This window comes from Macaca thibetana, chromosome 15, assembly GCF_024542745.1.
Source record: "Macaca thibetana thibetana isolate TM-01 chromosome 15, ASM2454274v1, whole genome shotgun sequence".
In the NCBI taxonomy this organism is placed as follows: domain Eukaryota; kingdom Metazoa; phylum Chordata; class Mammalia; order Primates; family Cercopithecidae; genus Macaca; species Macaca thibetana.
In genome coordinates, this window is record NC_065592.1 from 102,664,264 (window position 1) to 102,691,786 (window position 27,523).

General features: G+C 39.3%; 2 protein-coding genes across 3 annotated transcripts in view; one reads left to right on the forward strand and one right to left on the reverse strand.

Annotated features, from left to right (window-relative positions):
* Positions 1 to 25,024, reverse strand: part of DIRAS2 (DIRAS family GTPase 2) — a 68,541-nt gene extending 43,517 nt beyond the window's left edge. The window contains exon 1 of the mRNA XM_050761293.1: positions 22,628 to 25,024. The gene's annotated coding sequence lies outside the window, so the exon portion shown is untranslated. The remainder of the gene's footprint in view (positions 1 to 22,627) is intronic.
* LOC126937670 (40S ribosomal protein S20-like) overlaps positions 1 to 27,523 on the forward strand; it is a 1,038,442-nt gene that overhangs the window by 434,031 nt on the left and 576,888 nt on the right. The gene's annotated exons all lie outside the window — the stretch shown is intronic.

The window sequence follows — 27,523 nt, forward strand, 5'->3', positions numbered from 1 at the left end:
TAAAATACAAATAAATGGAAAGATATCTCATGTTAATAGATTAGAATACTTAACATCATTAAGATGTTAATATTATCCAAAGCCCTCTATAGATTTAATGTAATTTCTATCAAAATCCAAACATTTTTGAAAAAACAGAAGAATTCATATTAAAATTTGTATGGAATTTTAATGGAATCTAAATATCCAAGATAATCTTAAAAAATAGAAGAACAAAGTTAGAGAACTCACATTTCTTGATTTCAAAACTTACTGCAAAGGTATAGCCTCCAAAAACAGTGTACTACTAGCATAAAGACAGACATCTAGACCAATGGAATAGATAGCCCAGAAACAAACCTTCTATATGAGGTTAAGTGATTTTTGTCAAAAATGTGAAGACCATGCAATGCAAAGGGTAAAGAACCATCTTTTCAACAAATGATGCTGGGAAAACTAGATATCCACATGCAAAAGTATGAAGTTTGAACCTTACCTTATACCATGTACAAAAATTATATGAATAAGAACTAAAAGTATAAAACTCTTAGAAGAAAACAGAAAAAGAAATTCCAGTTTTTAGTTCAGCATGTAAGGAGCTCCAAAGTTATTACTCCTTCCATCCTAAAAACAAGTAAAAAACCTGAAGAGACTGAAAAGTCAACAACTCTTCTTGGATCTGAAAGAGAGGAGAGGACAAAGAACAAACCACTGCCCCCAAGACTGTAAAGATAGGCAGAAAAATACAAAGAGTCACAGCTTACCAGCAGAGACTCAAGAGGGAACACCACCGTGGGACTCAGTGCTGGCGTAGAAAAACCTGAACTGTAATTGACAAACTGCCAGAGAGTCAGTACATAACTCTGAGAGTTAAAAACTCCAGGGGGATTCATCATAAGGCCTCCACAATATTGTGAGATTTACCCCCAGGAAATCAGCCAGATTCCCACATAAATATCAGAGAAAAATCTCCTTGTACTTGCAGCAGGGAGAAGAAAAAAAGAAGCATTTTGAAATACACCAGTGTATTCTGTTCCTCTGAACAAGTCCTGCCCTCAGAAGAAACTAATTGACCAGAGTCTAACTTGCTGGGGTATTATTAGAGCCTAAGTGACACAGGTGAAAGGAAATACCCAACTCGAGTTTCCTCTGGTCTTCCACATTGGGAAGGGAAATACCCAACTCTCGCCCGCTCTAGCCATCCTGTGGCCCTGCTAAGAAGGGAAAATAAAACTGAGAAATACATGTGAAGTTCACAGACTATAGCCACATACTCACTAGAAGATCTAAATAGAGGTCTACTGAACACTTTCTCTCTCCTACACCTCATCACCACATTATGAAGACTTATTAATAGGAATTTCTTTTGCAAAGTACATCGTATTGGACTATTTTTAAAAATTACAAGGCACACTAGAAAGAAAAAAAATAAAAAACAACATGATCTGAAGACATAGAGCAAATATCTGAACCAAACAGTGGCAAGGAGGTTGGAATTATTAGACGGAATTTAAAACAACTGGAATTAATATGCTAATGGTTCTAATGGGCAAAGTAGACAACATGCAAAAGCAGATAGGCAGTATAAGCAGAGAGATGAAAATCCTAAGGAATAACTAAAATATATATATATATATATAGATATATATATATATGAGGTTAAAAAAAGAACTGTAACAGAAACAAAGAGTACTCTTCATGAGTTCATTAGTAGAAAGGACACAGTTGAGGACAGAATACCAGAGCTTGAAGACATGACAATAGAAGCTTCCAAAACCGACAAGTGAAGAAAACAAAGCTTGAAATAAACAAAACTGAATAGCCAAGGACGGTAGGACGGCACAAAAAGTATACTCTACGCATAATGGGAATACCAGAAGAAGAAAGAGAGACAGGAACAGAAGAAATATTTGAAAAAATTAGAAAAAAGTGTTATGACATTAAATTTAGCAATGACACCAAAATATATCACATCAACAGAACAGGCAACAAAATGAAAAATGGAGAGATGGATTGCATCATAATTAAAATCTCCATGCATCAGGACACAATCAACAGAGTAAAAAGCCAACACACAGAATGGGAGAGAATATTTGCAAATTATACATCTGATAAGGGGTTAATATCCAAAATCTAAAGAACTTCCACACCTGAACAATAACAACAAATGATGGAGAAATGTGCAAAGAACTTGAATAGACATTTCTCCAAGGAAGACATACAAATGGCCAATAAGCATATGAAAAGATGCTCAATATCACTCATCATTAAGGAAATGCAAGTCAAAATGAAATGAAAATACCTTTACATCCATTAGGATGGCTAATTAAAAAAAAAAAAAAAAAAAAACAGAGGGTCACAAGTGGCTCACACCTGTAATCCCAACACTTTGGGAGGCCTAGGCAGGCAGATCACCTGAGGTAAGGAGTTCAAGATCAGGCTAGCCAACATGGTGAAACCCTGTCTCTACTAAAAATACAAAAATTCACTGGGCGTGGTGGCGGGCGCCTATAATCCCAGCAATTCGGGAGGCTGAGGCAGGAGAATAGCTAGAACCCGGGAGGCAGAGGTTGCAGTGAGCCGAGATCATGCCACTGCACTGCAGCCTGGGTGACAGAGCGAGACTCTGTCTCAATAAATAAATAAATAAATAAATAAAAAACAGAAAATAACAACAGTTGGTGAGAATGTGGGGAACCATTGCTGGAAATGTAAAATGATGCAGCCACTCTGGAAAACAGTATGATGGTTCCTCAGAAACTCCCACATAGATTTCCCACATGATCTTGCAATTCCACTTCTGGATACATACTCAAAACATTGAAAGCAGCAGCTCAAGCATATATTTGATATATTTGTACACCAATGTCCACAGCAGCATTATTCACAATAGCCAAAATGTGGGATAAATTCAAATGTCCATTGACAGATGAATGGATAAACAAAATGTGGTATAGATATATAATAAACTATTATTAATCTTCCCAAAAAGAGGAAATTCTGCCACATGCTACAACATGGATGAGCCTTGAGAACATTAAGGTAAGTGAAACAAGCCAATCACAAAAGCCAATCGCACAAATACTGTGTGACTCCACTTGCATGAAGGGTCTAGAATAGTCAAATTCATAAAGACAGAAAATAGAATCGTGGTCGCCAGGGGTTGGGCGAAGGGGGAGCAAAAAGTTATAGTTTGATGGGGACAGAGTGTCAGTTTTGCAAGATGACGAGTTCTAGAAACGAATGGTGGCAATAGCTGTGCAACAATATTAATGTACTTAATGCCACTGAACTGTACATTCAAACATGGTTAAAGTGGTGAATTTTATGTTACGTGTATCTTAGAATTTTCTGAAAGCATATACAGAAGTGAAGGTGAGAACAAAATAGCGCTATCATCATTTAAGGCTGATATTACCAAATATGTCATATCTTCAGACAAGTGAGCTTAATGTTATACTACTGAACTCTTGAGTTTAGAGATTTGCCTGCCCAATCACAGGCTGCATGGAACTCCTGTTAGCTGTGTCCCGCTAGGGGCCTGGCGCTGTAAAACTCTCAGTGGGGAGGAGCAGAACAGAAAACATACGCTTCCCACAGTCCAAGGGACATCAAGGTGAATTTGGACCCAAAGCAAAGGGAGACTAGAAATTGAGGAGAGTGCCATTTGATGTCTTCTTGCATTTGGTATAATTTAATTTGTCACTGTTTTGCACCATGACCTCATTAATACTGTCCCTCCCCACCTGCTTCCACCCCACCCAGATATTCTAATTGTGTTGGCCCTTTTTTCCCATCTCTCTCTTTGCAAAAAGAAACATTTCTTTAACATATCTTTTCCATCTTTTTACTCGTTCTTGTTACGGAAATATATATATTTTTTCAAAGATCTCTTTTTGGAAGGCTGCTGGCAACTTGATCTAATTTCTACTGATTGTTTTCTGGGCTTGCTGTAACTCTGAAGTGGATTAGGAAGGGAAGAGACTAGAGACAGAGAGACAAGTCAGATGAGACATCAGGAACTGCAGAGGGGAGAGATGAAGGGCTGAACTGAGGCAGCAACAGGGCACAGAAGTTAGGGAGAATTGATACTTAAGGAAGTAGACAGTCCAAGGTTTGACGGCCAGAGATGGGAGAGCACAAATGTATTCTCAAGTTCATGCCTTGCTGCAGAGATCCTGGTACGACTAAAACTAGCTGGAAGGATTTGGATACTCTAGATGTTCACTCTCTGCTGTAAAATTTTTTAACATTAAGGAATTTTCTTTAAAAAAAAAAAAAAAAAACCGTAATTACTGTAATCCTAGCACTTTGTGAAGCAGAAGCAGGCCGATTTCTTCAGTCCAGGAGTTTAAGACCAGCCTGGGCAACATGGTGAGACTCCACCTCTACAAAAAAAAATACAAAAAATTAGCTGGGCATGATGGCACATGCCTGTAGCCCCAGCTGCTTGGGATGTTGAGGTGGAAGGACCTCTTGAACCCAGAAGGCAGATGTTGCAGTGAGCCAGGATCACACCACTGCACTCCAGCCGGGGTGACAGACCAAGACACTGTTTCAAAAACAAACAAACAAACAAAAACAAAACCCTAAGTAAGCAGTTAAAATGATGAAATGTAGTTGGAGAAAAAAAGTAAGTGTAATCATAAACAAAGAGGATGCTGGAAGTAAAAATTTCAATTCCGACGGGTAGGCAAGGAGGGCATGGAAGAACTGCCTCGAATGCATCTGTTCTCAAGGAGGCAGCCTTCGTGAGATGGGATGGCACCAGTGTGACAGCAAGATTAAGGAGTTAGTTTATGAAGGCTACTTGAATCAAATAAGAAATGCACTAAGGGAAATTAGTTTTCCTACTAAATGCACTGGCTATATATTTCTTGAATATTATTCTAGAGATTGTGATGAGGCATCTGTTATTTTGACAACGTTCAAAAAGAGAATGTATTAAATTTAGCATGAACTTTAAAAAATATTTTGATTGTGGTAAAACATATATAATATAAAATCTACTATTTTAACTATTTTCAAGTGTACGATTAAGTTGAATTAGGTACACTCTCATTGTTTCGAAACCATTACCACTATCCATCTCCAGACCTTTATTATTATCCCAAACTGAAACTCTGTACCCATTAAATAATAACTCCATATTTCCCCTTTCCCCATCCCCTTTTCTATTTTCTGTCTCTATGAACCTGACTATTCTAAATACCTCATATAAGTGCAACCATAGTTTTTTCTGTGTCTGGATTATTTCACTTTACGTTTTTAAGGTTTATCCATATTATAGTATGAATAAGAATTACTTGGTCAGAGAGGTGGTTCACGCCTGCAATCCCAGCACTTTGGGAGGCTGAGGCGGGCGGATTGCCTGAGGTCAGGAATTCAAGACCAGTCCGGCCAACATGGTGAAATCCCATCTATACTAAAAATACAAAAAAATTAGCTGGGCATGGTGGCGTGCACCTGTAATCCCAACTACTCGGGAGGCTGAGGCAGGGGAATTGCTTGAACCAGGGAGGTGGAGGTTGCAGTGAGCCAAGATTGCGCCACTGCACTCCAGCCTGGGCAACAGAGCGACACTCCATCTCAAAATAAAAAACAAATAAAAATAAAAATAGAAACAAGAATGATTTACGTCTGAGTAATACTCCATCATATGTACAGAACCCATTCACTTATCCAGCTACCCATCAATGAACATTTGGGTAGTTTCCACCTTTAGCTATCGTGTTCATAGGCATGCTTTTATGAACACTGGTGTACAAGTATCTTTTTAAGTCCCTGCTTTCAATTCTTCTGCGTAGATATTCGAAAGTGGAATTGCTGGATTATATGGAAATTCTGTTTGATTTTTTGAGGAACTACCATATTATTTTCCGCAGTAGCTGCACCATTTGACATGCCCTACCAACAGTTCTCTACATTGTTGACATCGCTTATTATTTTCTGTTTTGTTTTTTATATTAGCTGTCCTAACAAATATGATTTGCAGTTTTGGTTTGTATTTCATTGCAGTTTTGGTTTGTATTTCCCTAATTATTAGTGATGTCAAACATCTTTTCATGTGCTTAATGGCCATTTACACATCTTACTTGTAGAAGTGTCTGTTCAAGTTCTTTGCCCTTTTATAAATGATTTTCTTATCATTGAGTTGTAGGATTTCTTTGTATAATCTGGTTATCATCCTTTATCAAATGCATGATTTGCAAATATTTTCTCATTCTGTGTGTTGCCTTTTTACTCCGTTGATACAGGCCTTTGATAAACAAAAGTTTTTCATTTTCATGAAATCCAATTTATCTACATTTTTGTTGCCTGCTCTGGTGTTGTACCCAAGAGATCATTGCCTAATTCAAGATTACAAGGATTTATTTATATGTTTCCTCCTATGAGTTTTTTGTTTGTTGTTTGTTTGTTTGTTTTTAGAGGGCATTTTGCTCTTGTTGCCCAGGCTGGAGTGCAATGGTATGATCTTGGCTCACCGCAACCTCTGCATCCTGGGTTCAAGCAATTCTCCTGCCTCAGCCTCCTGAGTAGCTGGGATTACAGGCACAAGCCACCACGTACAGCTAATTTTGTATTTTTAGTAGAGACGGGGTTTCACCATGTTGGCCAGGCTGGTCTTGAACTCCTGAACTCTGTTTCAGCTCTAGGTAAGGTTAAATCATTCTCCTGTAATCTGAATTGTCAGATTCCCCAGGGCAGATACTGTTCAGAGGCAGACATTTCCCCCTCTCACACTTAGAGAATTCACAGTTTTTTGGCTGTCTCACAGAGTTTGCAGCAGGACGCTGCTTCTTTCAAAGGATCTATGAATTGTTATAGCCTTCCTGGTATGTTCCCATGATGGTTCTTGGAGCAAAAGTTTACAGTGTGAGTCTCCACATGCTGTCTGTCTGTCCAAGTGGAAGCTAAATGTTAGTCCTGTCTTCTAGCTACCATTTTATTCCCTAATCCCCTCTAATGTACCTTTCGATTTCTTCTTTGATCCAATTTAAGAGTGTGTAGTTCTTACAAATTCATGGATTTTTCAGTTTTACTTCTATTATTCTTTTACAGTTTCACTCCATTTTTATCAGAAAAGATACTTTGTATACTTACAATTTTTTTAATTAATAAGGCTTGTTTTGTGACCTAACACATGGTCTATCCTAGGGCATATTTTATATTTGTGCTTGAGACAACTTAATTCAACCATTTTGTTATTTGATTTTAATATGTCTTACAGTCCATTTGTCTGTCATTCTCTTCATTACTGCCTTCATTAGTGTTTACTCTTTGTAGTGATACATTTTACTTCATTTTTTTTCTTTTTGTGTATTTTCTTTTTTTAACTTTTAAGTTCAGGTCTACATGTGCAGGTTTGGGACATAGGTAAATTTGTGCCTTGGGGGTTTGTTGTATAGATTATTTCATCACCCAGGTATTAAGCCTAGTGCCCATTAGTTATTTTAGTTACTTTTCCTGACCCTTTCCCTCCTCCCACTTTCCAACCTCTGATAGGCCCCAGTGTCTGTTGTTCTCCTCTATGTGTCCATGTGTTCTCATCATTTAGCTCTCACTTATAAGTGACAATATGTGGTATTTGGTGTTCTGTTCTTGTGTTAGTTTGCTAAAAATAATGGCTTCAAAATCCTTCCATGTGTCTGCAAAGGACATGATCTAATTCTTTTTATGGCTGCATAGCATTCCATGATGCATATGTACCACATTTTCTTTATCCAGTCAATCACTGATGGGCATTTGGTTGAGTCCATGTCTTTGCTATTGTGAATAGTGTTGCCATGAACATACATGTGCATGAGTCTTTGTAATAGAACAAGTTACATTCCTTTGGGTATATACCTAGTAATGGGATTGCCAGATTGAATGGTATTTCTGTCTTTAGGTCTTTGAGGAATTGCCACAGTCTTCCATAATGGCTGAACTTATTTTCATTCCCACTGACAGTGTATAAGCATTCTTTCTCTTCACAACCTGTCCAGCATCTGTTATTTTTTGTCTTTTTAATAATAGCCATTCTGACTCATTCTGACTCACTGAGATGTTATCTCATTGTGGTTTTGATTTGCATTTCTATAATGCTCAGTGATATTGAGCTTCTTTCATATATTTATTGGCCACATGTACATCTTCTTTTGAGAAGTGTCTATTCATGTCCTTTGCCTACTTTTTAATGGAGTTGTTAATTTTTTTGTAAATTTGTGTAAGTTCTTTATAGGTGCTGGATATTAGACATTTGTTGGATGCATAGCTTGCAAAAATTTTCTCCCATTCTGTAGGTTGCCTGTTTACTCTCTGTTGATAGTTTCCTTTTCTGTGCAGAAGCTCTCTGGTTTAATTAGATCCCAGTTGTCAATTTTTGCTTTTGTTGAAATTGCTTTTGGCGTCTTCATTATGAAATCTTTGTGCCTGTGTCCTGAATGGTATTGCCTTGGTTGTTTTTCAGGGTTTCTATAGTTTTGGATTTTGCATTTAAGTCTTTAATCTATCTTGAGTTAATTTATGTATAAGGCATAAGGAAGTGGTCTAATTTTAATCTTCTACATATGGCTAGCTAGTTATCTCAGCATCATTTATTAAACAGGGAATCGTTTCCCTATTGCTTGTTTTGGTCAGGTTTGTCAAAGATCAGATAGTTATAGCTTTGTGGTCAGATTTCTTTGTTCTCTATGCTGTTCCGGTGGTCTATGTGTTTGTTTCTGTACCAGTATCATGCTGTTTTGGATACTGTAGTCCTGTAGTATAGTTTGAAATCCAGTAACATGATGCCTCCAGCTTTGTTCTTTTTGCTTAGGATTGTCCTGGCTATTTGGCCTTCTTTTGGTTCTATGTGAATTTTAAAATAGTTTTTTTCTAGTTCTGTGAAGAATGTCAACAGTAGTTTAATAGGCATAGCATTGAATCCATAAATTGCTTTGGGAAGTATGGCCATTTTAATGATATTGATTCTCCCTGTCCATGATCATGGAATGTTTTCCAATTTACATCATCTCTGATTTCTTTGAGAAGTGGTTTGTAGTTCTTATTGTAGGGATCTTTCCCCTCCCTTGTTAGCTGTATTTCTAGATATTTTATTCTTTTTGTGACAATTGTGAATGTGAGTTCATTCCTAATTTGGCTCTTGGCTTGACTGTTGTTGTTGTATAGGAATGCTAGGAAGTTTTGCACATTGATTTTGTATCCTGAGACTTTGCTGAAGTTGTCTATCAGCTTAAGAAGCTTTTTGGGCTGAAACAATAGGATTTTCTAGATATAGGATTATGTCATCTGCAAACAGGGATAGTTTGACTTCTTAACTTTTTGTTTGGATTCCCTTTATTTATTTCTCTTGCCTGATTGCCCTGGCCAGAACTTCCAACACTATGTTGAACAGGAGTGATGAGAGAGGGCATCCTTGTCTCATGCCGGTTTTTAAGGGAAATTGTTCCAGCTTTTGCCTATTCTGTATGATGTTGGCTGTGGGTTTGTAATAGATGACTCGTATTATTTTGAGGTATGTTTCTTCAAAACCTAGTTTATTGAGAGTTTTTAACATGATTGGATGTTGAATTTATCAACAACCTTCTCAACATCTATTGAGATAATCATGTGGGTTTTGTCTTTAGTTCTGTTTATGTGATAAATTACATTTATTGATTTGTGTATGTTGAACCAAACTTGCATCCCAGAGATAAAGCCTATTCGACTGTGGTGGATAAGCTTTTTGATGTGCTGTTGAATTTGATTTGCCAGTGTTTTGTTAAGAATTTCTGCATCAATGTTCATCATGGATATTGGCCTGAACTTTTCTTTTGTTGTTGTTGTTGTATCTCTGCCCGGTTTTAGTATGAGGATGATGCTGGCCTCATAAAATGAGTTATAGAAAGTCCCACCTCCTCAATATTGTAGAATAGTTTCAGTAGGAATGATACCAATTCTTCTTTGTACATCTGGTAGAATTCAGTTGTGAATCATCTGGTTCTGTGCTTTTTTTGGTTGGTAGGCTATTTACTACTGCCTCAATTTCAGAGCTCATTATTGGTCTGTTCAGTGATTCAGTTCCTTCCTGGTTCAGTCTTGGGAGGGTGTATTTGTCCAGGAACTTATCCATTTCTTCTATATTTTCTAGTTTATGTACATAAAGGTGTTTATAGTATTACCTGATAGTTGTTTGTATTTCTGTGGGGTCACTGGTAATATACCTCTTGTCATTTCTGGTTGTGTTTATTTGAATCTTCTCTATTTTCTTCTCTATTAGTCTAGCTAGTGGTCTGTCTCTTTTAGTAATTTGTTTCAAAAAAAATGGCTCCTGGAATTGTTGATTTTTTGAATGTTTTTTCATGTCTCTATTTCCTTCACTTCAGCTCTGACTTTGGTTATTTCTTGTCTTCTGACAGCTTTGAGCCTTGTTTGCTCTTGGTTCTATAGTTCTTTTAGTTGTGATGTTAGGGTGTTAACTTGAGATCTTTCTAACATTTTAATGTGGGCATTTAGTGCTATAAATTTCCCTCTTAACACTGCCTTAGCTGTGTCCCAGAGCTTCTGGTACATTGTATCTTTGTTCTCATTAGTTGCAAATAACTTCTTGATTTCTGCCTTAATTTCATTATTTACCAAAAAGTCATTCAGGAGCAGGCTATTCAATTTCCATGTAATTTTATACTTTTCAGTGAATTTCTTAGTCTTGATTCTAATTTGATTGTGCTGTGGACTGAGAGACTGTTTGTTATTATTTCTGTTATTTTGCATTTACCGAGGAGTGTTTCACTTCTGATTATGTGATCAATTTTAGAGTATGTGCCATGTGGTGATGAGAAGAATGTATATTCTGTTGTTTTTGCAGAAAGAATTCTGTATATATCTGTTAGGTCCATGTGGATCCAGTGCTTAGTTCGGGTCCTAAATATCTTTGCTAATTTTCCATCTTGATGATCTGTCTAATATTGTCAGTGGGGTGTTAAAGTCTCCAACTATTACTGTGTGGGAGTCTAACTCTCTTTGAAGGTTTCCGAGAACCTGCTTTATGAATCTGGGTGCTCCTGAATACATATACATTTAGGGTAGTTAGATTTTCTTATTGAATTGAACCCTTTACCATTATGTAATGCCCTTTTTTTGTCTTTTTTGATCTTTGTTGGTTTAAGGTGTGTTTTGTCAGAAACTGGGAATGCAACCTTTGCTTTCTCTGTTTTCCATTTGTTTGGTAGATTTCTCTCCATCCATTTATTTTGAGCCTATATGTGTCATTGCACGTGAGACAGGTCTTTTGAAGACAGCATACAAATGTGTCTTGTTTCTTTATCCAGCTTGCCACCCTGTGCCTTTTAGTGGAGGCATAGCCCATTTATATTTAAGGTCAGTATTGATATATGTGGATTTGATCCTGTTATGATGTTAACTGGTTGGTTATTTCTCAGACCTATTTATGTGGTTGCTTTATAGTGTCGCTGGTCTGTGTACTTCAGTGTGTTTTTGTAGTGGCTGTTAATGGTCTTTCCTTTCCGTATTTAGTGCTTCCTTTGGAAGCTCTTTTAAGGCAGGTCTGGTGGTAACAAATTCCTTTAGCATGTGCTTGTCTGAAAAGGATCTCATTTCTCCTTCATTTATGAAGCTTAGTTCGACTGGATATGCAATTCTGGGTTGGAATTTCATTTCTTTTAGAACGTTGAATATTGACCCCCCAATCTCTTCTGGTTTGTAGGGTTGAAAGGTCTGCTGTTAGTCTGACGGGCTTCCCTTTGTAAGTAACCTGACCTTTCTCACTAGCTGCTTTTATTTTTTCTTTTATTTCAGCCTTGGAGAATCTGATGATTATGTGTCTTGAGGACGATCTTATTATAAAGTATCTTACTGGGGTTCTCTGCATTTCCTTAATTTGAATATCGGCCTCTCTAGCTAAGTTGGGGAAATTTTCATGGTTGATATCCTGAAATATGTTTTCCAAGTTAGTTCTATTCTCCCCATCTCTTTCAGGTACACCAGTCAGTTGTAGATTTGGTCTCTTTACATAATCCCATAATTCTTGGAGGTTTTATTTATTCCTTTTCGTTCTTTTCTTTTCTATTCTTGTCGCCTGTCTTATTTCAGAAAGGCAGTCTCCAAGCCTGAGACTCTTTTCTCCACTTGGTCTATTCTGCTATTAATACTTGTGATTACATTATGAAATTCTTATAGTGTGCTTTTCAGCTCTATCAGGTCAGTTATGTTCTTCTTTATACTGGCTATTTTGTCTGTCAGATCCTGCAATATTTCATCATAATTTTTAGTGTCCTTGAATTAGGTTATAATATACTCTTGTAGTTCAGTGAACTCTTTTTCTATCCATAGTCTGAATTCTACTTCTGTCATTTCAGCCATCTCGGCCTCAGCCCAGTTTGAAAACCTTGCTGGAGAGGTGATGCAGTCATTTGGAGGAAAGAAGGTGCTCTGGCTTTTTGAGTTTTCAGTGTTATTGCACATATTCTTTCTCATTTTTGTGTGCTTATCTACCTTCAATCTTTGAGGCTGTTGACCTTTGAATCGTTTTTTTTTTTTTGTTTTTTTTTTTTTTGTTTTTTTTTTTTTTTTGACTTTTCTCCTATTTGGTGACCTTGAGGGTTAGATTGTGGTATAAGGTAGATTCAGGCAACTGGCTTCATTTCTGGAGGATTTTAAGGAGACAGTGTTCAGCTCCTAACTTCTGGACTACATGTTCTAACTCCAGGGACTTTGTATTGGGGCCTAACTTTGTTCTCTTGCTCCTTGAGGTTTAGACCTACTGTACTGAGGAGACCAAAGTGTGGCAGCTGCAGCCGAGTGCTCACAGATGCAGGAGTGCTTGCCACCATGCAGTCATCACCACAGTGACAGAGGCAAGACAGTTGCAGGGAGAACAGGGGGCCCCTGCTGGAGGAGACTGTGCTGTTGCACTGGAGGTGGTGTTGATTTGGGGTGGGGTGCTGGCTAGTGCAGGTCTGGGTGCCTTCTCTGTGTTCCACAAGCAAGATTAATTACTCAGGGCCTGGGAGGGTTCCTTGTTTTCTGCACAGCATGAGCACAAGAGCTGGGTGCTGGCAGAGACAGGTCTTGCTGGTTCTGTGCCCACCAAGGCTCCATCCGCAATGGTGGTCGGTGGGGTTTGTGGGGCACGGTGCACTCCTGCATGCTGATGGGGCAAGTAAAGCAAAACCCGCCCATGCAGACACATGTTAGCAAAGTGATGTGAAAGTTGTGGGCTCAGGGGAAGCTGCTATAACATATTATATTATGTATGGGGAGGGAATGTGGAGGGAAAGACCCTAAGTGCCTTATTCACACCTCCAACAAGGTGCAGTTGACCCAGGGAGAAGACACTAGTCTGTTTCCCAAGGGTCTCACACACACCCCACTGCTCATCACCAGACAGGCAACTCCTGGCTTGGGCCCACAGCACAGACCCTGCATCCTGGGCTGACTGTATTCAGTGAGTGCTGGTGATGAGGAACGGGATTAGCGACCTGCTTATAAAAGCAGCCTGGCCATGTTTTTATAGGGCAGCTGTGCTGTGCTGGGGTAATGCTTCCAGTAGTCCAAAGCCCAAAGGCTGGAATGCCTAAGTCACCCAAACAGCAAAGATTGCAGCCTCCCCCTTCCTCTGGGAGCTCCATCCCAGGGAGGTCTGAATCCTCTGTCAGCTGAAGAACACTGGTGGGAGTAGCCAGAGACCCTGATTGGAAGGCTCCACCTGGTGAAAAGACCCTAAGTGCCTTATCCACACCTCCAACAAGCTACAGTAAGCCCAAGGAGAGGAGGTCAGTCTGTCTCCCATGGGTCCAACACACCCCCCACTGCTCATCACCACACAGGGAACCCCTGGCTTGGACCCACAGCACGGACCCTGCATCCTGGGCTGACTGAACTGAGCAATGGCTGGTGATGAAGAACGGGATCAGGAACCCACTTATAAAAGCAGTCTGGACATGTTTTCACAGGGCAGCTGTGCTGTGCTAGGATATCACTTCCACCCCTGGTTGGTTTGGGCTCTCCAAAGCCTGAAGGCTGGATGGCTAAGTCACCCTAACAGCCAAGATGTTGACCTGCCCCTCCCTCTGAAAGCTCTGTGCCAGGGAGTTTTCAAATCTCTGTTGGCCAGAGAACACTGGTGGGAGTGGCTGGAGGCCCCATTTGGGAGTTCCTGCCCAGTGAGGAGGAATACCGTTGGAGACCCACCTAAAGAAGCAGTCTGGCCATGTCTTAGAGGAGCAGCTGTGCTGTGCTGCAGGATCCCTTTTGCCCCTGGTCAGCTTGGACTCTCCAAAGCCTGAAGGATATAATAGCCAAGTGGCCAAACAGCAGAAGTGGCACCCCTTCCACCCCTCCCCACAGGAGCTCCATCCCAAGGAGGCACAATGCTGCTATCGGTTGCTGGCTGAAATTCCAAGCCACTAGGTTTTATCCTGTGAGGTATCGTGGAAGTGGGGCCCACAGACCATCACTGCTCAGTCTCCTGGATTCAGCCACTTTCTCAGGAGTATTATGGGGGTCTAACCTCCCACTTTTCCAGAGTTGCAGCTACTTTTGCTGAGATGCCTGAAATGCCAGAGTATCTAAAGCTCCTGGGTCTCTGTGCATGCCTGAGCAACTGCTCTGTGAGATTCCACATAGCTCTGTGTATCAAACTGATAGTACGGGTGGAGTAGGTTCACAAGGAGATCTCCTGACCCAAGGGTTGCAAAGATCTATGGAACAAGTGTGGGACCCTGGGGTTGCACATTCACTCACCACTTCTCTGGGTGAGGGAGCTTCCCTTGGCTCCATGTCACTCCTGGGTGGGCCATCGCCTTGCCTTGCTTTTCTCCCTTCTCTGTGGGTTGAGTTGTTTCCTCAATTAGTCCTAATGGGAGTCCCTGGATGTTTCAGTTAAAGGTGCTGTATTTACTTGCCCCTTCCTTTCCTCTTCATGACATCGATGCACATTAGCTGCTTCCAGTTGTCCGTCCATGCAATTCCCAATGTATTTTCCATAGATATTTTCTTTTGGTTGCCATGGGATTAAATAGAATATCCTAAATTTATAACAATCTAATTAATACTAACTTAACTTCAATCACATACAAAACTCTACTCCTCTACAGTTGCTTTTTCATCATGCTATTGCTACCATACATTATAAATGTATACATGGTGGACACACTGGTATATATTTATTCTTATTTTTATGCATTTGTCTTTTAATTCTGAAGAAAACACAAAGTTGAGTTACAAACCAAATTTACAACAAAACTGGTTATTATATTTCCCTAGGTAATTAACTTACTAGGGATCTTTACCTCTTCGAAAGGTTTTGCTTTACTGTCTAGTGTCCTTCCATTTTAACTTTGAGAACTCCCTTTAGACTGTCTGACAGGACAGATTCAGTGATAATCAATGCTGCCATTGATTTATTTGGGAATTTCTTAATAATGATCTCATTTGTGAAGGACAAGTTTGCTCAATACATAATTCTCAGTTGACAGATGCTTTTCTTTCAACACTTAATGTATCTTCCCAATTTTTTCTGGCCTACAGGGTTTCTGCTGAGAAATTTATTAATAATCCTATTGAGTATCACTTGAACATGACATTTAACTTTTCTCTTGCCATTATCAAGATTCTCTCTTTGTGGCTTTTGACAGATTGATTATAATTAGTCATAGCGTGGGTCTCATTAAATTTATTCTACATGAAGTTTATTAAGATACTTTGGTTTGTAGATTCACATATTTCATTAAATTTAGAGACTTTACAGTTAATATTTTTTGAAATAACTCTCTGCCATTTTTCTCTCTCCTCCTCTAAAACTCACCCAATGTGTACATTGGTCAGCTTGATGGTACACCACAAATCCCTTAGGCTCTGTTTACTTTTCTTCTATTTTCTGTTTGTTTCTGCTTCTCAGATTCAATAATTTCAATTTTCCTGTCTTCACATTTACTGATTCTTTCTCTTTTTCTTAATTTTTTTTTAAGCTGGAGTCTCTGTTGCCCAGGCTGGAGTGCAGTGGTGCAATCTCAGCTCAATGCAACCTCTGCCTCCAAGGTTCAAGCGATTCTCCTGCCTCAGCCTCCTGAGTAGCTGGGATTACAGGTGCCCAACACGATGCCTGGCTAATTTTTTGTATTTTTAGTAGAGATGGGATTTCACCATGTTGCCCAGGCTGGTCTTGAACTCCTGACCTCAAGTGATCCACCTGCCTCAGCCTCCCAAAGTGCTGGGATTATAGGTGTCAACCACTGCACCTGGCTCCCTGATTCTTTCTTATGCTTACTCAAATCTTTTGTTAAGTCACTCTAGTAAATTTTTAATTAAATAATTGTATTTTTAGCCTCAGAGTTTCTGTTTGGTTTCTTTTTATAATTCACATCTCTTTGCTAATATTCTACTAGTTTGTATTTCATTTTCCTGATTTCCCTTAGTTCTTTTTACTCTTTTCAGCTCTTTGAGCATATTCAAGAGCAGTTGTTTTAAAGTCTTTTCTAGTAAGGTCAATATCTATGCTTCTTCATGGACAGTTCCTGTTAATTTATTTTCTTTCATTGAGTAGGCCATATTTTTCTATTACTTCATATGACTTGTGATATTTTATTAAAAATTGAACATTTGAAAAACAAAAACAAAAATCAGGCACTTCTCTAAGTCTTCACAGACTGACTCTTTGCTAGGGCAGTCCATGACTGCTTCACTGGTTGTGCTCTGAGCCTAAGGATTAGCCTGAATTGAAAGCTCAAGGTTTTCTCACATCTTTTTCTGAACATGCATTGTACATGGGCCTATGTCTTGCTTTCTCCAGTATACATGGCTTTTGAAAATCATAATATCCCAAAAAATCTTATCCTAGCTTCTTTTAATTCTGAAGAAAATAAAAAGTTGAGTTACAAACCAAAATTATGACAAAACTGATATTTGTATTTTCCCTAGGTACTTAACTTACCAGAAATACTTGTATCTTGATAAGGTCTTAAATGGTCTATTGTATATCTCTACTGTCATCGCCCACCCCAGGCATTTGGTGGCCTTTCTGAAGCTTTCACAAGCAGCTCTGTCTGCCTTCCTCACCTGAGATCTGAGTTAACAATGCAGAGGTCAGTTCTTTCCACAGCCCCAGACAGTTTAGAACATTGCAAGTGAGGTCTGCTTTGCTCTCTCTGGTTTGAGCGATGGAATTGGGAACTGGGTCCTACCTCCTCCAGACCAAGACATTTCTGTGCTAAAAAAGGAAATGGGGAAAGCGTACATAAAAATGACACAAAGTTTTCTATCATTTTGAATGAGGCTCTTTCTTGTTTGGGTGTTTTCTTGGATACTACAGACCTTTTGCCATTTTCCAGAGCTCTTATAAGGTTAGTTCAGCCCATTTCTCATTGTTTTTTGACGTTCCATGTAAGAATGACAGCTTGGAGCTTCCTAGTCTGCAATTTTGCTAATGTCACTCCTTTCAGTAGCATTTGTTTTTAAAACAGCTCTAAAAATTAAATGCTTACCTTCATAAATATGCTTGCAAAGATGGAAAAGTGGACCTAAACTGCCAGTTTTATGTTGCTTGACTCCAGCACCTATACTAGTTGCTGAAACCGATGCTTAGGCTCTTTCTGAGGATCCAGATATACAGGTCTTGTCTAGCATTTGATTGAACCGTGCTACCAAAGTTCATTTCTAAGTTGGTGAGACTGCCAGTTCAACTCACTAATATGTATCAGAGTAATGAGCCTAATAGTGAACATATTGTACATAATGTACTACCATTATAATAAATGGTGTTCATCAAGCTGTTTCTAAATTATAATGCGTTCAGAATTTCAATATAGCATCCCAGACAAACAATGATTTGAAAACCACGTGTGACTTAATATTTTGAATTTGTGGTATTATCGAAATTGTCTTTTACAACTTAGGCCCTGGGAGAAAAATAGAGGGTCTCCCTTCTGTTTCCTCCACAGTTACAATGAGTTTGAGGATACATTAGGATGTACTGGGGGGTACACATGGGAAAGTGAAGAGAGTGTTCACTTCTGCAAGATCAGCCCTCTCTTCACCTGAGACCTTCCCCTTCTAAATTTAATTTCTCCAGCCACTGATAGATCTTCCCTGGGCTATACTACAAGGATAAGAAGGAGTTCAGCAGCCATTGGCCCTGCTACTGCAGGAAGAAAGAATGAAGAGGAGAGAGGACACAATCATGAATGCAATTTGCAAAAAGAATTTATAAAAATCTTTGGGGCAGCTATGTGTTTTATCATATTTAGTCATTTTCCGTTGGTTTTATTTTTCTTACCACTGAATGCATGTCCACCAATAAATAGAGAAAAGTATATATCTGGAAGATACACAATAGAATACTAACATAGGAATAATAAATATCCCTAGAAAAGTTGAACAGAAAATAACAAGTATTAAAGATGTAATTTTAAATTGCCCGAAACAATCTAAATCTACATATTTAAAGGGTACAATATGTCACAGCCAAGGTAGACACAGAATAATTAACCTGGAACATGAACTGTTAGTAGTAATAGCCTTTTAAATGTAAAGAAACAATTGAATTATCTGAATAATATACAAGCTTTCTCCCTCCTGCAAAGTCAAAACTACCTGGGATGAAGGAACTCAGGCTTGCAGACTAGCTGCAGACTTTCTCCCAGCAAAATTCAAGAAATGAAATGAGAACACAGTACAGAGAAGTTTTAGGAAAATAACAGTTAGATCCAGAATGTTACCCTAGACTACCTATCTTTAATTCACAAAAATAAAATGACACTAACCAAAGTTTTACACAAAGAAAAAGCCAAATACTAGCTAACACAAATCCTTCTTGAGATGGGATGGGAACAAAAAAGAGCTTCAGAAAACCAAGAGGCCAACAGGAAATCTGTAAGAACATTGGGCAATAGAACTCAAGCTAAAATGTACGGGAACTACGGTTGCAAAACGACATGTAAATGTTATAAAATAATACAAATTACAAAAAAAAATGCATTATTGCTATAGTTTGGATGTTGTCCCCTCAAAACCTCATGTTGAAATTTGGTCCTCAGTTTTGGAGGCGAGGCCTAATAAGAAGGGTTTGGGCCATGGGGACAGATTACTCATGAACAGACTAATGCCCTCCCTGTGGGCCAGCGAGTTCTTACTCCACTCATTCCAGTGAGAGCTAGTGGTTCAAAAGAGCCTGACACCTCCCTTCTTTCTCTCTTGCTTCCTCTCTCCCCATGTGAGCTGCACACTGGCTGGCTCCCTTTACCTGCCACCGTGAGTATGGAAATAGCCTGTGGCTGTCACCAGAAGCCAAGCAGATGCTGGCACCATGCTTCTTGTACAGCATGCAGAAGCATAAGACAAATAAAACATCTTTACTTTATAAATTACCCAGTCTCAGGTAGTCCTTTATAACAACACTGAATAAACTAAGACAATCATGTAATTAACTAAATTGCAGGTGTAATGGGGAGAAAAGATGAGAATCTTTGGAATCTTTCCTCCTCTTGAATGGAATCAGGAGACATTGTCAGACCTATCTTAAGTTTAAGTTCAGAGGCTTAATCAACTTTTTAACGATAATCAATTAACCAAGAGAAGGACTAAAGGTAGTATAGGATCTGTTAAAAGAAAACTTTAGGCAAATCAAATTTAACAGAGTTTAATTGAGCAAAAAAAAAAAAAAAAAAAAAAAAAAAACAGTTCATGAATCAGGAAGCCTCCAGAATCACAACAGATTCAGAGAGACTCCAGCGATACCCCGTGGTTAGAACAAATTTATAGATAAAAAGGGAAAATGACATACAGAAATCAGAAGTGAGGTACAGAAACAGCTGACTTTTGCAAACAGGTTGGCGTTTGCCTTATTTGAACACAGTCTGAACACTCAGCAGTACATAATTGGTTGAAGTGTGGCCGCTGGGATTGGCCAAGATTCAGCAATTGTTACAGATGCATTCTCCTAAGTTAGGTTTTCAGTCTTATCTACCAGTCCAATTAGGTTACGGTTCATCCACAAGGACTCAAATATAGAAGTACGGAGTCCTTCTCAGGCCATATTTAGTTCACTTTAACACTTCCTTCCTTTTGGTCACCCTCTCAATTTAGAGAGATTGGCCAAAACTTTAGGCATTGATGCCACTCTCTGTCACCATCATAAAGACTTATTTGGTCTCAGTGTGGAATTCACAGGTCTTCTTTAGTTTTAGTATGGTGCTTCACAGGTCTTCCTTGGTATCAATGTGGAATTCACAAGTCACACTTTATACCAGCCGAATGATTCTTTATGTACTTGCTGATCCAGTTGGGGTGAGCCCATTCAACTCTCAATGGATGACTGCATATAAAACTTTAGTTATTATTATTATTATTATTATTATTTTGAGACGGAGTCTCACTCTGTCACCCGGGCTGGAGTGCAGTGGTGTGATCTCAGCTCACTGCAACCTCCGTCTCCTGGGTTCAAGCAATTATCCTGCCTCAGTCCCCTGAGTAGCTAGGATTACAAGTGCCCACCACCATGCCTGGCAAATGTTTGCATTTTTAGTAGAGACGGAGTTTCACCATGTTGGCCAGGCTGGTCTCGAACTCCTGACCTCAGGTGATCCGCCCACCTTGGCTTCCCAAATCACGCAAGGATTACAGGCGTGAGCCACTGAGCCTGGCCACAAAACACCTAAGAATTGAGAGGATACAGTGTACCAGGGGGACTACGATTATGACTATCAAGAGGATAATATCAAAATGCCAAGGCATACTCTTTAATAATAGTTCTTATGAAATGAACCGAACCAAAGTAACCAAGTTCAGACAATATAGGCAGTTCCATAGTATTAGGGTCTAATTGGCCACAGTCCTCATTTGGAGTGTGATAGTTCACTGTAAGGTAGCCTGATTTAAAGAGGTATTCATTTTCATTCTAGTAGGTTTCCAAGTTATTACGACTGGGAAACCTAATAGGAGAAATATGAAGATTAGAGACCCTTGGAAAACCCAAGCTTGCCACCCACCCCTTAGGATGCCTACAAACCAACTGTTAGTTGCTCCTGTAAATACATCATGAGTTCCTTTCTCTTGAGAGGTTTCTTTAATCTATTTGGTGGCAGTGTCTAAGGAAACAGCAGTATCATCCACCTTTTAAATTAAGCTTTCTGTAGTAACAAAATAAGGGGAGAAGTAGATACAACATTCAGTTTTGTTTATCACCAAACGCAGACCTCCACCTTGAGCAAAAAGAAGATCTAAGGCTGCATGATGTTTCATTAAGTGTTTTTGTTGAATATGTATGTTGTCATCTACCTTCTGAAGAGTAGCTTCTACCTGCCTGAAACCCTGGGAGGTCTGGTTGGCTACAAAATCCAATGTTTTTCCCAATTTATGAATTAGCTTTAAATTCCATACAAATGGTACCTCACTACCACCAAGAGTGAGCCCCCAGGAATCCCACTGGGATCTTTCCTCAGTGGAAACTAGCTTATCTTTGTCTATTTCAAGGCTAGTGCTAATTTCAGCTATGGATCGGCTGGGCCTCCAATTGTAAGAGCTATCATGAGAATTTTCAGGGGAAGCTATTCAAAAGGCAGGAGCAATCCAGGCCAAATAACAAGATCCAAACCAACAATGAGGCAGAATGGAATATGCATGTTCTCCACAGACCAAATAGAGACCCTCAGGGACTGAGAAGAGGGTCACTAGTTGCATTTAAGCAGGGGTCAGTCAGGTTTGTTCATCCATAAATCTGCATAGCTCCTGAACAATGTCGAGTGAGAAATTTACTTTTTTGTGGCCTCTTTATAGCATGTTGTAAGGGTGTACAAACACATCTAGTAAAAAAGGTCATACTGAATTTAATCCAGTTACATTATACAAGCAATTACTTGTACCAACATAAGTAGTTCCAAAATCTTGAGTGCATGATGCCTGGAAGCACAATATACCTTTTGCAGGAATCACTTGAATTGGCTTTTTATATTTGGTAATGAATGAGTTGTCAGTTGGAAAAGTTAGAGTGTTGTTTTTAGTGAGTGTAAGAAGGCAAGTAGTAGTGATATTTAGAATATCAAGAATAGCTTTCAGGCCGGGTGTGGTGGCTCACACCTATAATCCCAGCACTTTGGGAGGCTAAGGCAGGCTGATTGATTGAGGTCAGGAGTTTGAGACCAGCCTGGCCAACATGGCAAAACCCTGTCTACAATAAATACGAAAATTACCTGGCATGGTGGTGCATGCCCATAGTCACAGCTACTTGGAAGGCTGAGGCACAAGAATTGCTTGAGCCTGGGAGGCAGAGGTTGCAGTCAGCCAAGATTGTGCCATTGCATTCCAGCCTGGGTGACAGAGCAATACTCTGTCTCAAAAAAAAAAAAAATAGCTTTTCATTCTTGCTTTGGAGTTTCAGGGTGACTCTCATTGGGAACACAAAGAGGGATTGGCATCAGTGAAAGAGTTTCTTGATTTTTTTTGGAATTAGCCCACAAACCCAACAGTTACTCTGGTTTTGTTCTACAGCATACGCTCAAGCTAAAGCCATGGGTTTTCCTCTAGGAAAGGATTAGGGCAACAAAAAATGAGGAAAACAGAAAAATACATAAGGCTTTCATGATGGTAGCCAAGTCTTGATCCATGATCTTGGGAAAGCTGTCCACAACTAGGATGCTGTCTGCTTCTAGGGAGAGATTTCCCTGGTCAGCTTTACCTTAAAGTCTCCAACAGGTATACGTTCCAGGAGTTTGAAGGAGCCCTTTTGAGTTGTGAGACATCGACCTGTGAGTGAGGTTCAAGAGCAGTTTTCCTCTGATGTCAGTTTTAGAAGACTCAGTCTCCAGGTTCCAGATCATGGAATGTTTGATTATCCTCAGTTAGTGGATCTCGAAAAGCTTACTTTACCTGGTGGAAATATACTTTGGCATAATACATTAAAGCCTTGCAATATTTAGTCATATCAGAGTACAAGAGAGTAGGAGAAGCATGAGGTATTATTTAGGGACATAGGCCTTCCAGTGACTATTTCATAAGCGGTCAACTTATATTTTCCAATGAAAGTGAATCTAATTGCCATTAAAGCCAAAGGTAGTACCTTTGGCCAAGGCAACCCAATTGATTCAGTTAACTTTGCCAATAGGTTCTAATACACCATTTGTTCTTTCAACCTTTCCAGAAGACTGCCTTGTGGTAGGGAAAATGGTAGTGCCACTGTGTTGGTAACACCTTATTTAACTGCTTTATAACTTGCCCAATAAAGTAAGTTCCTCCATCGCTGGAAATTTTTACAGGGAACCCCCGTAAAGGAAAAGCATTTTCATTTTTTTTAGACAGAGTCTCGCTCTGTTGCCCAGGCTGGAGTGCAATGGCTTGATCTCAGCTCACTGCAACCTCCGCCTCCTGGGCTCAAGCGATTCTCCTGCCTCAGCCTCCTGAGTAGCTGGGATTACAGATGCCTGCCACCAGGCTAAGCTAATTTTTTTTTTTGTATTTTTAGTAGAGACGGGGTTTCACCATGTTGGTCAGGCTGGTCTTGAACTCCCGACCTCAGGTGATCCAGCTGGCTTGGCCTCCCAAAGTGCTGAGACTACAGGCGTGAACCACCACGCCCACTCAGGAAAAACATTTTCTAATAATTTCTTAGTTACTGTCACAGCATTAGCTTTCTTACTTGGGAAGGCCTCTATCCAACCAGAAAACATGCAAACTATTACGAGACCACACTGATACCCCATTGAAGGTGACAACTGAATGAAGCCCATCTGTAAATGCTCAACTGGTCTATCAGGTGGTAGGCATATACCACCTGAAGTTTTTATTGTTTTTCCAGGATTATGAGTCCAAAATTGCTAAAATGGTTTATAACCAATGTTTGACTTGTCAGACTCATAATCAGTATTTTTTCATAATTTGGACCATTTTATCTGTTCCACAATGAGTTTTGGAGTACAGAGCTTTCAACAACGGAAGCTTCAAAGACTCAGGGAGGACCAGGCAGCTTTCTGAGCCCTCTGTGAGTCTGTGCTTCACATTAAACTTACATTCTTTTAGATGCCAATTTTTTTTTTTCCAAATCAGGTGCATTGCACTGTTTCTGAAATAAGTCATCATAAAGAAGTTGGCTTGGATTAATCTTCTGGAGTTCATTCAGATTGCATATCTTAACAATGTGAGTAGCTGATTTAGCATAAAAATCTACTAAAGCATTTCCCTGATATTTAGGTTTAGTTCTACAAGTATGAGTTTCCATTGTAATAACAGCAATCTGCAATGGTAACAGGATAGCAGAAGGAGTTCATCTACTTGGAGTCCATTTTTGATGGGGGTTCCACTAGAGGTGAGAAACCCTGGTAGTTTTCATATCATGCCAAAATAATGTACTACTCTCAAAGCATGTTTGCTACCTGTATAAATATTTACTGATTTGTCCTTAGCTATATGACAAGCTTGGGTGAGGGCAAAAAGTTCCACAGGTTGGGCTGCTTAAGTTGAGGAAGAGTTCCCTTCTCTATTAACTAATTTTGGGTGGTAACAGCATATTCTGCCTGATATTTTCCTTCTGAGTTTTTAGCACAGGGCCCATCCACAAAAAGTATCAATTTAGGATTATCCAGTGGAGTATCCTGTAAATCAATATGAGGGGCCACTATTTCTGACACTGCACTTACACAGCTGTGGTCTTGACCATCATCAGGCAGAGGTAACAGAGCAGCAGGGTTAAGTAGATTACAGCATTTTAGATCTAGATTAGAAGGAGAAAGGTTAAGTAATTCATAAGATGTTAGTCTACTTACTGAAAAATGCTGGGTTTGGTTGGAATTTAATAGACTTTCCACAGCTTGTGGGACTTGCAAATTAAGTGTATTTCCTAAAACCAAATCTGATGAAGATTCTACCAGCGTGGCCGCTGCTGCTACTGCTTTTAAACAACTAGGACGTGGCTTAGTGACTGGGTCTAACTGCAGGCTATAGTATGCAATGGGCCTATGTGTATCACCATGTTCTTGAGTAAGGACTCCGAATGCCTGATTGTGTTGCTCATGAACAAACAAGTGGAAAGGTTTAGTGTAATTTGGAAGTCCTAAAGCTGGGACTGTTCTAAGGCCAACTTTATTTAACTGAGAGCCTGCTCGTGACTGTCTTCCCAAGGTAAAGGCTCTGCTACAGCATTTTCAGTGAGTTCACACAATGGTGATATTGCAGAACCCAGGATCTGCAATATCCTGCAAGTCCTAGAAAGCCTCTTAATTGTCTTTTGGCTGCAAGTCAAGAAAAACTTCGGATAGTTTTTATCCTCTCAGGTAAGAGGAAAATCCCTTCAGCAGTCAAGTCATGTCCCTAATAGTAGACTTTTCCTCTGAAACTTTAAGTTTTCTGTTGAAGCCTTGTGACCTTTATATTTGAGTTGCTGTAAAAGGTAAACTGAATCGATTTCAGAGCACTCAGTGGGAGAGCATAACAATAAGTCCTCTACTTACTGAATGAGAGTAGAATTTTGAGGAAACTGGTGTGTTATTAAGTCCTGATGCAATGCCTGAGAAAAATATGAAGAGGCTTCCATAAACTCCTGTGGCATTACAGTCCAGGTATACCGCTGATTTTCCCAAGTAAAGGCAAACCGGTATTGACTCCCTTTATGAACTGGAATGCTAAAGAAGGCTGAGCAGAGATCTATTACTGTGAACCACTTGGAATAAGTGGGTACATTAGATAATAAAGTATTAGGATTTGAGACTACAGGAAATCTTGGTATTACAATTCTGTTAGTTGCCTGTACATCTTGAACAAACCTCCAACCTCACTTATTTGGTTTTTTAACTGGTAAGATTGGAGTGGTACAAGGGCTAGTGCATGAGATTGAGTCCTTGTTTAATTAAATCTTCTACAATTGGTGAGAGCCCTTGAATTGCTTCAGGTTTTAGTAGATACTGGAATAATTTAGGCAAAGGATTAGAATAATCTATTTGGACTTTTATTGGTTCCATACTTTTAATTCTTTCTTTATTAGTTGGGGAAGAGGCTCATAAGCATCGGGGTATTACAGGCCTGAGTTTTTATCTTATTAACTTCTGCCTGTAGACAGCATAACAATTCTGGTTCAGGAGAATCAAGAAATGCTAAGATTAGCTCTCTCTCTGAGAAAAAATTTTGTGTGCCCTTTTAGCTTTGAAAGTAAACATCACCCTAACAAGTTCGCTGGAGCAGTATCACATAGTAAAAGTGTGTTTTTCTGAAAAGAACCTCTAAGTTAATTGGATGGGTTCAGATACGAGAACCTTTTGAGCTTGATTTGAAACCCCCACCACAGAAATGATCTTTCTACTCTGTGGGATTTGTTGGCCTACTAAAGTGGGGTTTATGGTAGATAGAGTAGCTCCGGTATCCACTAGGACTGTACATGACTCCCCATTTATTTTAACCTGTTTCTACATGTTCATTCAGAGGTATTACAGGGAGCAATTTACTGGAGAATCCCTCAGAGCCTTGTCAGTGTTGATTATTATCAGAAGGACTAAGGTACCTTGGGCTTCCTCTGTGGTTAAACAGTTTGGCCTATAGGGAGGCTTATTTGTGGACTGATATAAAAGTGGACATCCCTTTTCCAGTGTCTGACTGTTTGCAATAAAGGCAGACATCTTGGGATAAAGAACTCTTGTTCTAGGACCTCTTGGTTGTGATTTAAAATGAAAATGAGAAGGTCCCTTTGGTCCCTTCGTAACTGCTATGTCATAATTGAAGGGTCATAAGCATGTTAGCCTTTTGAGTTCTTTCTTGCTGTTGAGTCCTCTCAAAATGTTCAGCCAAGGCCACCAATGCAGTCATATCTGTAGCTTCTCATCCCAGCTTATGTTTTTTAATTAAACAGCTAAGTTCAGGACCAAGTCCATTTATAAACAGGGCACTTAATGCCATTTCAGTCCCTACAGGAAATACTCCTTGCTGTACTTTGAGCCCAGAATGTTTCACAAACAATGATCCTAAGCAAGTTCTGTAATCTGAAACTAGTTCATCCTTTTTTTGTTCACAAGATTGGATGATGGACCAATCAATTTTTTTGTGGAAAAATGTTAGAAATTGAATTTAAGAGGTTTTCAGCAATTTTTCTAGCTGCTTTTGATCCTTCCCCTGAGGAACTTTTGGAGGGGTGTTTAATATCCTCTTCAGGTCTATCCCATTCTCCTGCTGCCATCCATCTCCAAGTTTCACCAACCCCAGTATCATGTGAACAAATTGGTAAATGTCAGGAAGTCCTAGATAGTAAGCTCCTAGGAGGGTTCTAAATTCCTCAGTAAATTTTTGAGGATTTTCCTTGGGTCAGGAAAGTCCTTCACAATGGCTCTAAGCTGTTTTAGACCATGCAGTGAAAGTAGTTACTGCAGACAGGCCTGACTGATCAGAAGGCATCTGCCTAAATTCCCTTTTTTCCATCATCTTCAGGGTGAAAAAAAGTAATTTAAATAAAAGGTTAGTGGACTCCAAGTATGTAGGTAGAGATGGATAAAGTGAAGGAACAGTTGAGATTAGTTCAGTTAGAGTAGTTTTATCATGTCTTTAGTCTGTGGCTTAAGCTTTTCATTTGTTTCTTGCAAAGAATCTTTTAAGGAGGCAA